This window comes from Gavia stellata, chromosome 25 (genome assembly GCF_030936135.1).
Source record: "Gavia stellata isolate bGavSte3 chromosome 25, bGavSte3.hap2, whole genome shotgun sequence".
Classification (NCBI taxonomy): Eukaryota; Metazoa; Chordata; class Aves; order Gaviiformes; family Gaviidae; genus Gavia; species Gavia stellata.
This window is the reverse complement of record NC_082618.1, coordinates 11,574,763-11,587,129: the sequence shown is the minus strand read 5'-3', so window position 1 is coordinate 11,587,129 and position 12,367 is coordinate 11,574,763.

Here is a 12,367-nt window from a genome sequence, read left to right as displayed (position 1 = left end):
CTAAAGCCCTGTTGTAAAATACTATGTGGATGGGGGTCTCTCACATCACAGATGTGGAAAGTATAATTTTATATTTGTATTTTCAAATAAATAAGTTTGTGAAAGGTTTCCATCCTCTACTGTGGTCCAGAAATCAATGTGTTTGTCTGACGAAAAAATACAATAAACTGTTTTGAACAGAGCCGTGGAGTCCCTTTCATTCGGGGGGTGAAGTGTTTATTCCTGGGGGGAGGCCAGTGTGCAGCCCCATCACCCCTCCCGCTCCCGCATGGGGGGCTGGCCCTGGGAGGGCTGGTGTGTCCCTGTCCCCGTCCCCGTCCCCCTGCGCAGTGCTCCAAGTCTAGTCCCTCCTGCTGTGCACCGCCAGGCACCTTTTCGGCATCGCATCCCTGCCCCGGGGACCATGTCCTTCCCTGGAGAAAGTCCGATTTAAGGGGGACACGGCAGCATTGCTCTACCGCCGCTGCCAGCCCCTGCGGACGCATCGAATTGCCGCAAAAATAACCTGGCACAGGAAACATTAGGCAAAGGACATCGGTGATGAGCGTCACCGTTTCTAATGGCTTTCACTCAGCCCCATGTTCCTAACACGTGTCCGAGCGGTGCTCTGCAAGCCCTGAGGGAGGGGAGAAGCTTTAGTCTGCGGCTTAGAAATATTTCTAGCTAGGCATCTATCCGTGTATCTGTCAATCTCAGTGTATACCCCCAGAGATACCGGGGGGGGGAAAAGAATCGTACCTGCTTTGTCCTTGTCTTCCCTTTGGGGGACCGGCTTACCTTGCCTCGGAGGGGAGGGGGCGGCTGGCTGGGGGACACGGAGCAGCACAGCTTTGGAGAGAAAAAAACCATCGCATTTCCCGTGAACGGCAGCAAACCCATCCCTGTGCCTTCCAGAGCAGCCTGGGCAGGGGCGGCTGCGGGAGGAGGAGGAAGATGAGTGCGGCTCTGCAGAGCCGGTTTTAGGCTGTGCCGGTCGGCAAGACGCGGCGTTGGAGGGCAGGAGGGTTTCCCAGCCTGGTTCATCCGCGTCCCTCCCTAGATGGAAGGTTTCTGAGTGACTTTTGCTACCTGGGAAGGCTGGAGCCGGCCGACCCCAGGCCGCCTGGCTCGGGACCCCGCCAAGAGAGGAGAGCAAAAACCTCAGACAGGAGAGAAGGCGAAAGAGCCCCAACCTCCCCGTGCCGCGCCGAGCTCCAGGCACCCTGACAAAAGGCAGCTGAGCCGGAAAGTGAGCTCGTCCTCTCCGCGGCAGCACTAATCCCATTCCCAGGAAGGGTGGCGGGTGGCAATGTGTTCCCAATCCGGTTGGATCAATTCCTCGGCCCCACGCACATGATCGCTGTTTATTTTTGTTAGGAGCGACACGCATTTTCTGGCTTTGCACCCTTGTTGCAGCTCGAATATTTCACCAGCAGGTATTTTACTTTGGCACTTGGAGTGGAGCAGAGCCAATTTTCCCCCCTCCTCCTTTTTCTCTTAAATATTCACATTATTTCACCCAGGGCGGCACTAGTTCCGCTGGCGGGAGCACGGCCGGGAGGTCGGGATGCGCGTTTGGGCTGGGGTGGAGAGGACAGTCCAGCCCCACCAGCACCCACAAACCTCTCTGCCCCAGCAGCCCCCGCCACGGGCATCGCCTCCGGGTCCGGCGTCGCCTCCGGGTCCGGCGTCGCCGTGGGGTCCCCAGGGGTGCAGCAGCGTGGCGGCTCAGCCGGGATCGTGCCGGTGAAGGTCAGCGCGCGGCAGGATGGGCTCCTCTCTGGAAAGCAGTCAACACATCAAGCCCTTAATGGGATTGATGATTAGTGGAGCACCGAGGGGAAAATCAGATTAGAAGAACAAATGAAAATAATTTCGGAAGTAGTGTTTATTCGGGGTGGAAGGAGCTTCCACTGCGAGGGCTGCAGGAAACGATTTGACTGCAATCCAGAAGAAAAGGAGCGCAGGTCTGGAGTACATTAGTGTGGTGGGAGGCCGGGAATAGCAGCCACTTAACCCTGTCATTCAGCAAACATTAGTGAGTTATGAGTGTATTATATGTTGGGTTATGTGTTTTGTGAAAAGCCCGGAGGCCCGCTATATCTGCACTAAAATGTTGGCAGGGGTCTGTGTCAAAATGTAAATTTTTATACCGGCTCCGGAATAAAAATAAGATTTTGTGTTCGCCTCCCAGCTACTGAAATCAAATTGCAGCCAAAATCAGAGTTGTAAAATAAGCAAAAATTTCCCTTCCCTGTCAAATTAGTGCCCCGATAAAGAAAACAAGGGATATAAATGTGATTTACTTCCTTTCCCCTCCGTCATAAACCTTTATGACCGAGCCATAACAATGGGTTTCAGGAGGCAGCCGGGGCTCTTTGGGCTTTTGCGGTGTAACCCCGACGGCGGGCGCTGGGAAGCCGAGCCCAGGGGAGCCGGCGAGCCCCACGTCCCTGCACCCCCGGCCCCATCCTGTGCCCCAGGGACCCCCGGCCCTGCACCACGGGGGCACGGCTACGTGATACCCCACTACAGAGGAGGCTGTCCCGGCTGGCCGGGGGACACGGGCGGTATTTCCCGGGTTTATTAACCTGCGGCACAGACACAAGTACCCTCGGCTGTTTTGGCAGAGCTGTATATCCCCCATCGGGCATCTCAAGGCTGTAGTTCGGCAGCAGAAACCAAGCCAGCATTTATTAATTATGAGCTTAAGCACTTCCTTTCATGCCTATTTACAAGGACCTCCTCAGTATTAATAAAGAATAATAAAATAGAGGGGGTTTAAAGCTCATTTGTTCCGCCGGCTACTGATCCCCACAGTGGGCGCGAGCCCAGATGCCACCCGGCACGTGGCCCGAGCGCACCAAGTGCTGAAACCCTGATTAAAATGACAATCCCACCCCAAAAACCCCTTTATACCATTCTGCATGCAATTACTTTAAATATCCTAAGACATGAACAATGCCAGCAGGCTCTACATTTTAAGGGTGCCCGACTGCGGTTTTCAGTTGGTCATAAGGTGATGTCAGCTCCTGTGTATAGAGAGATACTTGTAATTCATTAGCTATTTGCAAAGGGCACCGATACTTGACTTCATTTCTGAATCAGTGAAGGCTGATTTCCCTGCTATTTACCTCCATGACAGCAGCTGTAATTAGCAGCGGCGCAGGCTCCCACGGGCCGGGCTGGCGTCTGCCACTCGCATCCGCTGCTCGGTAATTTCTTGTCTGCAGGGCGAACAAAGAAAATTAAAGTTTCTTTTTGGGATGAGCAGAAGAGCCCGGTCCTCGAAGCGGCTTTTTCCCAGGGTGGCAGCGAGCGCAGGTCACCAAACCCCACGCGCCCCGCTTGACCTTACCAATACTAATAACCCAACCACGACGGGGTCAGGGCTGGCGACGCTCGGGCGCGTTCCCATCCACTGCGGCGTTTTCTGCAGGAGCAGCCGGTGTGGCCCCACAGCCGCAGCGCCCGGGGACCAGCCGAGGGCCCGGTGAGGGGCTGGTGGCGGTGGCGGTGACGGTGTCCAGCCCGCGCCCCGCCGCTGCCGCTGGGTGCTAATTGCCATGACATATTGAGTGGCACTCGCCCGGGCAGCGGGCGAGAGGAGCCCGCGCACCGCTCCCGCTCGCTAATCATTCCTGATTAAAAACTAGTTAAAAAGGCAATGAAGACTGAAACGTGCATTAACCGAACGACCCCGTCTCGAGCCAACCGCGGAGAGGCAGGAGTGATTATGAAATCATCACTTGCAGTGTCTCCAAACACTAACGGCGGCTTGAATTTCCCCAGGATTTACGGTGACGCCGGGAGGCTCGGCTGCACCGCGGCTCTCCCACCCGCCGCCCTCAGCCACGCCGGGGCATCGCGCTAGGAGCTGGGGTCACAGAGACAGGGAGTCTGCCTGCTTTTAACCTGTGCCATTAAACCCTTCGCTTCGTTGTTTTCTAAGCAGGCAAGGGCACGGTGAGCGGTACCAGTCTTTCGCCTGGGCAGGAGCAGGCTGCTCGCCCCGCTGCGTGCACTGGGGGGGTGCGCTCGTTACAGCTCAGGGTTTCACCGCTGCCCCCCTGCCCCAAGCCAGGGTGCCTGTGTGGGTACTGCCAGCTGATTTGGGGCGATTCCCCCCACAGCCGCTTCGGGGCACCTTGGGGCCTTGCTTCCCACCAACGTCCAGTCTTTCATTTTCCACTAACACAAAGCACAGCAGTGACCGAGACCTGAGGAGCTCTCACATGGCAAGCGTGCGGTCCGACGGGGTTTAAATAAACCCGGAGGGCACTGCCGAAGGAGGGCTCCGGTCCTCACTGCCTCCTCAGCGCTTCGTGGGATGCGCACGTGGTCCTGGAAATCCCCGTGCCCAGGGCAGCGCTGCCTGGATCCCTCCTCCCGTCCCGGCCGTGTCCCAGGGCTGGGAGGGAGGTGACAGCTTCGTCCCCAGCTCCATGCTGCTGGGAAACCAAGGCGGTGTTGGCTGGGGCTTCAGGAGGACAAGCAAGGTGGGAAGGGCGCTGCTGCCTGCCTCTTGATGGGAAAATAGAGAGAGAGAGGCAGTTGCTGCTATTTCTTACACTGTAATTTAAAAAAAGTCTACCGTGTGGTTTGGCAAATTGGACAAAAGGAGCTTCCTCTCTTCTCCGGTTCATCCATCGGCACCTCGCGGGCAGCAGCTCTGCCAGCTGCCCCGGCGCAGGCACCAGCCGCGGGGAAGAGCCGTTCCTCGCCGCAAACAGATAAAACGGGGTGGGGGCGAAGGGAGGGAGAACCCCCCGCCAGTCTGCTCAGGCAGAGGTGAAACTCTGCTCTGCTCGGGCAGCAGCACCAGGAGCTGCCCCTTGCCAGGTCCCCCTTTCCAAAAAGAGTCTGAATTAAAGTCGTTTCTCCTTCCCGGTTGCTGCACTTCGCTCGCAGCTCCTGACAGCTTCGGAAATGGGCCCGACTGAACTCCGCAGTTCGTATCGATGTGGGGTTTCTCTTCCCCGCCGCGACAGCTTTGCAGTGAGGGTGTTTCCGAGCGTTGCTGAGGGAAAGGCCACCCGCACCATGCAAAGCCCCAGGGGAGGCTGCTCCGGAGCCCTCCCTCCTCCACATCTTTCCCGGCTGTCCCAGGCGCCGTGGCGGTGGGACCAGGGGCTTCTCCTGCACCGCAGGTCCCCCAGCTTTAATTCCTCCCGCAGCAACCCAGCCTGCACGCCTGCCCCGGGGCTGCACCGCGGGGATGCTCCTCCCCAGGCCCCCCCACTCCTCTGCACCCGACTTTTTCAAGCCCACTTGTCACAAAAGCAAAAGATTTCTGCTTGCATGTGTTTGAGCAGCTGTCCGGTTGACCGTGCCGTGGAGCAAGCAAGTCGGAATCAAAAATATTTAGTGTGCATCGCAGGCTGGCTCACCCACCTCCCTCCAGAGCCGGGGTACAGGGGACACCCCAGCCCCGTCTCACAGAGGTGCCCGTGGCACAGCCGGCCCCAGCGCTTCCCCTGCACCCCTCCCTCCGCTGTTCCCCCCCCGGCTGGGCACCAGTGCCCCCTCCCCAGCCCTAAAGCCCCGCACTGACCCCACAGCCCCTTCACAGCCGGGCTGTGTCACCTCCTGCGTCTAAAGAGCACCGAGCAATTGTGGGCACTGATGCAAGGTGGACATCAGCAAAAATAATAAGCACGAGAAAGTACGTACTTTTGCCTTTTTAAAGCCTGCGGTGCATTTGAGCCGCTAATAAAACTGCTTAGGATTTATACAGGGCTTCGCATCTTCAAAGCAAGGCAGTATTTTGCTCCTCCTCAGTCCCTTTCATCCAAAGATCCAAAGCGCTTCCTACCGTTCTCTCACCACCTTTTGATGGGTGGGGAATTCCTCTCTTTTATCTTGAAAGAGCGAGCCTGAACGGGGCTGCAGGCTCCGAACTCTCCCAGCCGCCCCTGTCCCCTGACCCTCTCCGCCCCGGCAGTGCCTGGGCAAGGCAGCACCCATGCGAAGGATGCCTGAGCTGAGATGCTGAAGGGATGTGAGCGCCCTGGAGGGATGCAGCACCCAGGGCCGGGCTCAGCATCACTGCCTGGGCACCAGGCTCGAGCCGCCGGTGACCCCCCCGCAGCCCCGCGGGGCTCAGGGCACGGGCGGCCGCTGGGGCATTAATAACCCGGCGCTGACAGCACATGCCGGTCCGAAGGACACACATCCGAGCTGTCAATATTGATAGTCGTGACACTGTGTAAATGCAACCTCTCCATGCTATGCCGCACTGGCCCTATCGATCCGCGCGTGCGGCAGCGCCGGGAACATCCCAGGAGCGTCGACGTTAGTAGGTCAGACAGAGGAAGGTCACCGACGCAGCCCAGCCCTGGTGAGAACCGTAACCCTTTGCTGCACCGGCAGCCTGGAGCCCAACCCAGGGTCCTCCTGGAAGCTCACGGTGAAAAGCCTGCTCTGCACATCCCCCTGTGCATTGCAGTTTGCATCAATCAAAATAAAACTAGGTCCCAAATGCAGCCCGTAGGGAGTGGGGAGATGAGGGTATTCCACCCGGAGCCTTCGGAGACGGTGCTGAACAATGCTCTGCCATTAGCAATCAGCATATCGGCGCGGCATCGCAGCCCGCTTCATAGAAAATCAAGAGGCAAAATAATTGAGTCAATAGTTACACGAAAGGATTGCTCCTTCAGCCCTATTCTTGTGCTAACAATTCTTCAGCAGGGCTGAAAATTCAAAAGCTCGGGGAATCAAAAAAGAATTGATTTGATTCAGAGCTTCAGCCCGGGCTGTATTTAACACATCATTTTTGCTTGCTCTACATATAATAGAAACCGTTTGAAGGCAGAAGGGCTGCCTTCCGCGGCGGAGAGACGGGGAGAGCAGGAAGCACAGGGGCAGGAGAATATTCTCGATTTGCTGCTTTCTAAAGACCGGCTGGATCCACGCCGTCCCCACAGACTGCTGACGAACCCTGGGGACCCTCCCCACGCAGTGACACCCCCGGGCTCCGAGCCCCCCAAGCATCCCCCCGGCGCCAGCGTCTGCCGAGTTTGGCTGGGTCGGTGGGCAAAACGGGACCGGAGAAAATGAAGGGAAGCAACTAGTGATGCGGATCAGTGCTCCGTGTCCTCTCTGCTTCACCGGAGCTGCTGCTGCCTCCATCCATCAGGCTCAAGGGCAGCTGCTGCGGTTTAAGGGCACAGGATGCTGTGCCGGGGACATTTCCCCTTGCGAGAAGGCAGAAGGTGCCTTTTGATCCCTCCCGTGTCCAGGTCCTGGCACTGGGTCACAAATACCTTCCTCCCACAATCAAGCAGCAACAAGGAAAAATGCACGACTCCTACCCCAGCAGGTGAGGATGCATTTATTCTCAGTGCGGGCACGAGCTCCCCGGCAGGTCCGTGGGTGCTGCAGCACTGCAACGGCGCCTATTTTCTGCTCCCCTCCCAAACCACCACCTCCCCTCATGGCAGCAACCATCGCCCATGAAAAAGTGCCAAGTCTTACACAGGGCAACCCAGGCTTCACCTAACACCAGAGGAGCAGGCACGTGCCCCCACGCCCAGAGGAAGGGGCTGCAAAGCGGCTCTCTGCCCGGGAGGGATGGGACAGATGCTGCCCGGGACCCTGCAGCATCCCCGCAGGAGTGCGGCGCACCGCTCGTTGCTCCCCAGAAAAACCTTCAGAGCTGAACTCTTCGCGCTAGGAAGTATCTCTGACAATCTCTCAGCAAACCCCCATGTATATTTTCACGACGTCTGAAAGCTTTCTCAGAAGCCCCTCTTCCCCTGCTTTTTATCTATGAAAAGGGGCAGAAAACCACGTCCTGCTCCAGCATCCCACCCGCACCCCGGTTACAACGAAGATGAACCAGCAAGTGCACAATCGCCCTGGATTCCAGCAAACGGGACAGCAATACAGGACTTGGAGAGGCGCAGCGACAAGAACAACCCCTGCAATCCCCTACCCAAGGCTGTTCTACAGAACACACCCATGCTTCCTGGCGAAGACGTTAAAACATCAGCAACGCCAAGGCGGTTCAGAGCGTCCGGCCTTCGGCACTTTCAGAAACAATCTAAATTATTATAAAATTGCAGAATAAAAACCAGTACCAAACACCCCGGGCAGGGGAAGGGGCGAGCGCTGAGACCATCCCAGCAAAGGGCATTTCTCTGCTCACCGTGTAGCACGTAGAGATCTTTAAACTCTCCCCGCAGGAGCCCCTGCCCCTTGAAGGCCGTTATACCCCTAACGCAGCCCGGCTGCTGGTGCCGCCGGGACACCCAAACCACCACCCAGGCAGCTGATTTGATGTGTTGACGAGCAAGTCATGTTGCTGTAATAAGAAGTGTTTATTTGAATAATAAGGTCAGGGAGTTAAGTAGTTGGTATTCCACTCATATGAAGCAGTTTGCACAGTGTCACTAATAATTAAAGGGGTTTTTTGACTAATCTAGTTGCTCTTCCTAAATATACTCTGCTCTGTTCAAGAAACTCATCAAAGCAGGGAAGTGATCTTCGAGGTTATTAATCTCCTTTGCTCCACAGCTGGAGCAAATTTATTTGCTTGAATTAGCATGTAATAAACTTATAATAAAGCTGCCATATCCCTCGCTTTAGAGATATAGTTTGTGTAATGGGTAGTTAAATCTAGGTAATGTAGCAATAGTCTTTAGGCTCGGAGATCAGAGGAAAGAAAAAAAGAAGTGTATTGCTGTGTTATTGCCAACGCTGGGGTTGCAAAGGCATTTCTTCCAGGTCAGGCTGCCAGGAGAAGTCAGCCCTCTTCGAGCCCACCGGCGGGAGAAGGGGGAGAGTTTTCCTCGTGGGAATTCCTGGCTTTGGCACGGAGGCAGCATGGCTCCAGCCCACATCGCCGGGCGCTCCCGGGCGCCTGCAGAAGCTGCTGGACCCCACCAGCGACCCCCAGAGAAACGGAGCTTGGTGACACTGGGAACCCAGCCGGGTGCCCGAGCATCCCCTGCTTGGTCTCCTCCCAACCAGAAAACCAGGAATATTTGAGAGCTACTCAGCAGCTCTCGCTATTGCAGAGGAGGGATCCCCTGCAAACAGGCAGATGCCTTCCCCGGCTGCAAAAGGAGAATTAGCCCCCAAAAAGGCACCCGCAGGGCTGGCAGCGAGGGGCGAAGTCCTGGCCACGGCACCCGCCGTGCAGAGACCTGATGGAGCAGCAGCGGGCGCTCGGGTTGGTACCAAACCCGCTAACGCCAGCAAGACGCCAGGAGATTAAATGTTTTGAATCGGGCTGAACTTGGCGCAGGGTGTCTAAGTGAGAGCAATTAATTTGCTTCAGTTCACTAAGTTGTGCCTTTATAGGTTGCAGTTTCCCTCAAACAATAAATCCTCTTGCTTCTTCTTCCTGCGTAGCACTTGCTGCATGATCTTTAAATAATAAGAAATGGGCAGATGTAGACTAATGTGGGTAGATATCAAAGTTCAGCTGCACAGGGAAGGTTGGCCCCCACCCTTTCTCTTCAAAGGTTATTATTCACAGAGCCTGGGCAGTAAATAATTTTTTTCTCTCTCCATTTTAGCTCTTTTCCGTTTTTGCTAGAGCAGCTCTGGGCTCGAGAAGGGCCTGGGCATTAGCCAGAGGTGTCAGAGGTGTTAGACAAGGTATTAAGGAGGTGTCAATGGTGAAATAGCTGGGATTACAGTAAAGTCTAAATAAGGTGTAAAATAAAACCAAAGGTGATAAAGTCGTTGATAAGAAAAGCTGGAGAAAAATAGGAGTGCAATTATTTTTCATCCTGGTTGTTCACTCTCACAGTGCATTATCTGTGGCTTTGCAAAGACTTAAGTAAGATTTTTTTTTTTCTGGTATATGGTATTCTTTCCCGGCAGCGCTGCGGCTCACCACGCTTGCGCGGCAGCAGAACAGCCAGCACCTCCGCACAAACCCCGCGTGCCGAGGAGATGCTAACAGGCTGCGGTTTCCCAGTAAGCCCTACTGGGTTTTTGGAGGAGGCTGCTCGAACTGGGCTCGTCCTGGCGTTCCTATACAGTTCTCCAGCCAGACAAGCGGCGTCTGACGGTGTGTGAAATAATAAGCACATGAAATTCCCACATCCACTTTGACAAACCTCGGCTGCCCCATCCACTGGATGCCCAATCCATTCATAGATTGTCTCAGGTTTGAAATAAATACTGGTTCCAGGCAGATTTCCCAGCTTTCCAGGTCTCAGACAAGATCCCCTCCAGATCAGCTGGCCGTGGTCCCGCAGGGAGCAAAGCCCAGCATCTACCCACTGATTTCAGGCTATGTTTTTGCACTCTATCATTTATTTTCCTGTACAAGGCTCCTGTGGATGATCAGTTGGAACTGCTGATGTTTCTCCTTTCTCCTTCTAATTAACACATTTTAAATTCATAGCTTTTAAAATAATAAGCACTGGAGCATCTGTTCACTATATTCTCCAGGACAGATGCCCCTTCCCAAACACCATATGAGTCTCAAGAAGCGCTGAATTCCCCTTTCCCCACCAAGTATCGGTGTTACCCAGGGGAAGGTCTCCGGCATTACCCCGAGGAGCTTCGTGCCTTTTCCCCTTCTCCGTACCTCGGCGCTCCCCGCCTGCTGCCCCGCAGCAGAAGGCTGGGTTGGCACCCACTCCCCGCCAAGGAGCAGGGTGCTGCCCTCCCAAAAATAACGCTTACAAGCCTCTGCAGAGCTGCCAAGGCCGGGGAGGCCCCAGGGCCAGGTGCCTCCTCGTGCCCTACAAGCATCAGGAGGTTTCATCAGCCACGGGCCACTGCGGTCGGATGCAGGTTTCGCTCCTCTGTGCAAACCCCACGACAGCCTTCAGCTGGGCTGCCGCCCTCCCCGAATGAGCGTGTCCCATTGGAGCAATGGGACCCCCCGCGCACATCCGACCCCAGCACCCGGCCGGCTCTGGGGTCCCGGGGGACCCGGGTGAGGGGTCCATCCCTGCCAGCATGTCCACACCCAGCCCGCACCCCCCTTTCTTCCCACGCAAAGCAGCATGAACGGTCACCGCCTCGCCAAGCACACTACCATAGTGCTGAAACGCTCGCAAACCTCCCAGACAGGGAATGCTGAGCATTCAACAATTGGGAAAAAACACGTGTTTGTTATTAAAACTACCTCCGGTCGCGCATTTGTTTCCCTCCGACACGTGGTTTTATGGCTCCGCTGACACCCTTTTCCACCCAGAACTTAAACATACCACCAGGACGTTCGAATGTCTATTTGCAAGGCTGCTGCCCGCAGCCCGACCTGCCCTCGGCTTCATCACCCCTCAACCTGAAACGGAAACGTTTCAGCACAGCTCAGGAAGGGTCAGCATCTTTGCAGCTGGAGGTCTGTGCTCTGCAGAGAGAGAGGGACTGGGATGCAGAGCCCTGTAAAACGCTCGCCTTGCCCCAGGGCTCGACCGCGGGGACGCTGGAAGTGCTTACCTGGGAAAGTGAAAAGCATCTACTACAAACATTGGTGCAGCAAAGCCCAGCCTTTGCCCGAGAAGATGCAGAGAAGTCAAACAAGCCACCACTGAAGGGTTTTACCTTGGCTCTGCTCTCTGAAGGCCAAGTGCAGGGCTGACCTCGCCGCTCCAGCGCTCTCCTGATGCTGAGGACCCGCGTCCGGCGGCAGTGATGGACCCACAAACCAACCCTGCGGCAAAATGCACGTTATTCCAGAAGCGGGGGAAATGTCTTAAGGAGCTACATGCTGAGCAGCAAAAATTACTCAGTTACTGCACATCAAAGTGCAATTATTTTGTTCCCATGTCAGCTCTGGCATCTGACGTCCTCTCTTTATTAAGAGCGCTCGGCCTGCTGCGGTTTGGCTCCATCAGCTCCTCCCTTTGGGGGTGCTTCAAACACCCGCGTTCGAGCAGGCTCAGGCGATGCAGCCCCGCTTGCCCTTCCCAAAGTGCCCCGCCAAGGGTCGGTCATGTCCAGCCCCAGCCCAGGGACCTGCCCGGCTCCTCGGGGTCCGTGGCTGCGCTCCCACCAGCCCCGGCTCAAGACACACCCGGTGTGTTTTGCATTGCGGTAACAGGGGATCCAGCGCTTGGGGCTGAGCATCTCACCGTGTCAGAGCCATCCCAGCCCCGAGGAGCTCACCACCCGAGCAGAAGATGCCCGAGCATGGGTTTCACCACACCCTGCCCACCGACGGTCAACCAACTTGATTTCACGGCAGCTGGAAGAGCGAGGACTCGCAGATCTCCCACCTGCCACAGGCTTGCTGTTTGACCTCAGAAAACCCTTCATCCTCAGCCAGAGGACGGACAGAGCTCGTGACCTGCTGCAAGGGGCCAGCCCGACCTTGCTGGGGAGCTGCCCCCCCGCCAGCCCCCTCCTCCTCCCGTCCTCTCCAGGGATCACAGGGGCCGTGCTGGGCAGGATGCCCGAGTTTCGGAGGCTTCTGACC